The sequence below is a fragment of the Microtus ochrogaster genome, unplaced genomic scaffold, assembly GCF_000317375.1.
Source record: "Microtus ochrogaster isolate Prairie Vole_2 unplaced genomic scaffold, MicOch1.0 UNK66, whole genome shotgun sequence".
NCBI classification, from domain to species: Eukaryota; Metazoa; Chordata; class Mammalia; order Rodentia; family Cricetidae; genus Microtus; species Microtus ochrogaster.
Window position 1 is genome coordinate 1,770,354 of NW_004949164.1, and position 4,966 is coordinate 1,775,319.

Sequence of the window (4,966 nt, forward strand, 5' to 3'; positions counted from 1 at the left end):
TTAGATTAGGACTGCATTGAAGCTATAAGAAGCTTTTAATAGAATGGCCATTTCACAATATTATCTCTGCTTTCCATGATATGGGATATCTTTCCATTTTCTAGTGTCTTCCTCAATCTCTTTCTTCAGAGAGTTGAAGTTTTCATTGTGAGGTCTTTCATCCACTTGCTTAGTTTACTCCCAGATGGAACTAGAAATTATATATATAATAATTATTATTAATTATTAATATTGAGTGAGGTGGTCCAGACCCAGAAAGACAAGCACATATTCTCTGTCGTCTGTGGTTTCCAGATGAGAAAGATATGAGTATAGCCTTGAATAACTGTAGAGACAAGGGAAGTAAAAAGGTATCACAGTAGGGGGCAGGGAAGAGAATGAATGCTGGAGAGGGGACAGCAGGGCACAAGTGCTATGAAGGGGAAATTGAAAACCCAGGGTCTAGGGATTTAACTGTCTTTACAAGAGAGGGAGGCAAGAGGGGAAAATTATACTAAGAATGTATAAAAAAGTCATAAAGTTATATTTTTATTTACCTAAAATTGCATACAATACATACAAATGTATGTATATACAAATACATATATAGATTAAGTGAACTTATGCCATTAGGGCTGACAATGTTCCCTCCAAGTGCTAAAGCTAACAAAATACCCAATACATGCATGATAACCTCTTTGCAAGTTGTTGGTTAAGGAAGTCAAGAAGTACAATACAGAATAATGCTGTTGCCCTTGATTGCTTCTCAGACAGAAGGTGAGTCCCTTTTGCTGAAGATAACGTGCACTTCAGACTCAGAATTCAGAGGATCTGAGCTGGTTCTCGCCTGGAAGCCTCCTCCCTGAGGATGAGCTTTCATAGTGATGAAGGGTGTTATACAAGGTCCCAAGGAAGGAAGTAACCCACAGTTCCACCCAACTGTGAAGCCTATAAAATATAATGATTACTAGCTTGGCAATATCTCACTGAGGGTATGATAGAGGCAGTTATACCTTGGTGGTAACCAACACCTCTCTGATTGGACTTAATTCTTGCTCCACAGGATGGAAATCATGCCTGGTACTGCAAATGTAGCCAATACCCCATGATCAGGAGGTCATGGATCTTAAAAGATAATCTACTACTGCTACTTCACAAACCCAGCATAATTCATAAAAACATTCTGCATGCTTATCCTTATATATAGAGAAATGTAGCTCTCACCCCTCATCAAAAGCTTCACTTTGTAACAGACAGAAAGCCATAATTGTTCAAAATGCAGAGAACAGTTGGTCCTGGGGTATACAGCCCAATGGGTGTATTTATAATACAATTCCTGGGCTTAAGGCTCAGGAACATTGATGAAGAGATGGTAGAAAGTCTATAAGCCAGACTACCAGGGTATCTGATGTAAAACTGTGACACCTAGAAAAGACAGGGCTGCTTCACCCATGCTAGCCCAACAATATGTCTGCCTGAACGAGAACAATACCAATAGACATACTAAAGTGGAATGATGAAGGCTCAGAGGCCCTCCCTCTAAACAAAGAACAACAGGCAAATGAGCAATGCTGAAGGGGAAGAATTAGTTTTCCCCAAGGGTCAGTTCTCTAATTGGTTATCCATTATTAAGTAAGTGGTCAGTTATATCTATCTATACATCTCAATGAAGGAAAAATAGGCTTATCAATTTAAGAGAGGATGGGGTGAGGGACATGGGACAAGTTGAAAGGATAGAAAGGAAGGTGAGAAAGGATGTAAATATATTTTAGTTTCTAAAAAGAGATAAAATCAGGCTGAGTGGTGGTGGTGCACACCTTTAATCCCAGAACTCAGTAGGCAGAGGCAGGTGGATCTCTATGAGTTCACAGCCACCCTGGTCTACAAGAGCTAGTTCTAGGACAGGCTCCAAAGCTACAGTGAAACCCTGTCTCATAAAAATAATAAATAAATAAATAAAATCTTTAAAACATAGGTTCTAAATTTATAACAACTATAACATCATTGAGCATTTCTAAATATGTAAAAATATATAGAACAAATTTTAAAAATTAATAAAAATAGATAATAGAGCTAAACATACATTTCACAAAAGAAGACATAAAATAGCAAATATATTTCATTTAAAGTCATTGATCATCAGGGAAATGCAAATCAAAGCCATAGTGAGAAAAGACTGGGTATTATCAAAAGAGTTAAGACTGCTGAGGTGTTGTAGGAAGGCCGCTAGTTAGTTCCCGGCTGCCCAGTCCTGAAATAATCACACAGAAACTATATTATTTCCCATTAGCCCTAGCTTCTTATTGGCTAACTCTTAAATATTAATTTAACCTATCTCCATTAATCTGTATATTGCCATGTGGCAGTGGCTTTTCAGCAAAGTTTTGGCATGTCTATCTCTGGCAGCGGCTTCATAGCTTCTCTAAACTCTGCCGTCTTTCTCCCAGCATTCAGTTTAGTTTTCCCCACCTAGCTCTGGCCTCCCCTATAAGGCCAAGCCAGTTTTCTTTATTCATTAATGGTAATCACAGCATACAGAAGGAAATCCGACATCAGTGAAGGTGTAGGAAAAAATAAAAACTGTTACAGAACAAAGTTTAAGTAAGCAAGACATTATAGAAAACAGTTTGAAGGTCAATGAAGAATGAAAAGGGAGCTAAATATGACCCGGAAATTTCGCTACTGGACATTCAACAGAGAGAATAGCCATTTGTATTCACTTGCCCACTGTAACACTACTTACAATACAGAAGATAAAAGCAGCAGGATGTCCATCAGTGATGGCTGTTAAAGAAAATGCAGCAACACTCAGGAGACAGAGGTAGGAGGATCTCTGTGAGTACAAAACCAGCCTAGTCTACCCAGCACATTCAAGACTAGCCAGGGCTACACAGACAAACCCTGTCTTTAATAAGAGGGGGAGAGAGAGAGAGAGAGAGAGAGAGAGAGAGAGAGAGAGAGAGAGAGAGAAGAAAGAAAAAGCAGCATAATCTATTTCAGTATACATAATGGAGTGTTACGTGAATGTGAAAGGAATAAAAACCTTCTTGCAACACTGGCCTTAAGAAATAAAGAGTAAAACATTGGTTACCAAACACGGTAGTGACCAACGGAAGTCAAGCTACAGTTAGACAAGAGTAAGATGTTTTAGGGTGGAGTTGCACACTAGGGAGACTGAAGACAATGATTTCATGCTGTAGACTACAAAAAGCTGAGAAAGGAACTTGAATGTTTTCATAGCACACATTTGGGATAGGTTCAGTCTGATTTATGCATCACTCATCAACATCACTTGTTATCACATTAATATAAAACTATAAGTACTTGTGCATTGACTGAAATAAGTTTACTTTATAAAGTGTATTTCTTCTGATTAGCTTTTTTTGCAGATGGAAAAAAATAAGACGTTAAGAGAAGTAGAAGCTATAAAAGTAAAAGAATTGGAGATCTGATGAAAATAAAATTATTATTGTATTTTTAATATAGTGCTGTTTCTTAAGCAGTGTGGAATTTTGCTCTGTCTGAAACTATGTACTTCTGATTAGGGAGAAGAAGCCAGAGACAGTTTTACAGAATTATGCTAGATCTACAACTGTCTGAAAATACTAGAGTTCTAATTTTTTGCAGGTAGATGAGAATATTCATGTGTATTAAAATATTATTATTATGGAAAAGATCCAAAAACATATATTTTAGCCCCAGAGATGGCTAAGAATCTTCACTAAGAAGAAAAATGGTATAAGGTTTGAAAATGTGAAGCTTTTAAGATTAGCAGATTTAGAGAATCTTAAAAGGTCACTTCCCAGGACTTGGGATTAAATATATCTAGGCAGCAGAACACTAATATGGGTTTCTGTCAACAAGATTTTATTAATTGTTCAAAAGACAAAAGAGTAGTATAATTTATCAGGTTTTGAAACCTTATATCAATAGGCCTATCATTTGTATTCCTTATTTTGTGACCAAGAAGACCCTGGCCACCAACCTCTTAAATGCTCCCTTTACCTCTTTGTTCCTAAGTGTGTAGATCAGGGGGTTCAGCATGGGTGTGATGATCCCATAAAAGAGGGACACCATTTTCCCTCTGTCCTTGGAGGCAGGGGACGGTGGCTGCAGATACATGTAGATGGCAGTACCATAAAACAGCACCACCACAACTAGGTGGGAGCCACATGTCCCAAATGCCTTTCGCCGACCTTCAGCTGACCTGATCCTCAACACTGCTTGGACAATAAAAAATATATGATATTAGGATGAGAATCAATGGTATTAAAAGGAAGACAACACTTATGAAGAATTGTTCAGCCTCAATAGTTGTGGTATCCACACATGACAGTTTGAGTAGGGCAGGGATCTCACAGAGAAAATGATCCACTTTCTTGTGACCACACCGTGGCATCTGAAGGGTCCACGTGGACTGCAATACTGAGTTGCTGAAGCCACTGATCCAACATGCAGCCGCCAACTGCAGGCAGCGCCTTTGGTGCATGATGACTGAGTAATGGAGAGGCCGACAGATGGCTACAAACCTGTCGAAGGACATGACGCCCAGGAGAAAGCATTCAGTGCAACCCAAGGCCAGGAAAATGAAAAGCTGGACCACACAGCCTCCATAGCTGATCACCTTCCGGGAGCTGCAGATGTTGACGAGCATCTGAGGCACTGTGCTCGTGGTGTAGCACAGGTCCAGCAGGGACAGGTTCGTGAGGAAAAAGTACATGGGGGTGTGGAGTTTGGAATCCAGGCAGGACACCAGAATTATCGTCATATTCCCAAAGATGGTCAGGATATAGGACACCAGAAACACCAGCCATGGCCGATCTGAGAACCCCAAGAGAATGAACTCCCCTGAGATGCTCTCATTCGCCAGAGTCATGGTAAATGGTGCAGTCTCCGGGTCCCTGGAACACAAAGGGTTAGTAAGCCCGTGAACATGTTTATTGACTGCATCAATTAGATATGAAGTGACGATGCCAGAGCGTTTCCT

The 4,966-nt window shown here is 39.6% G+C and overlaps 1 pseudogene; it reads right to left on the reverse strand.

Moving 5' to 3' along the window:
• Positions 1–3,930: 3,930 nt before the first annotated feature.
• Positions 3,931–4,855, reverse strand: LOC101989447 (annotated as a pseudogene).
• Positions 4,856–4,966: the final 111 nt, after the last annotated feature.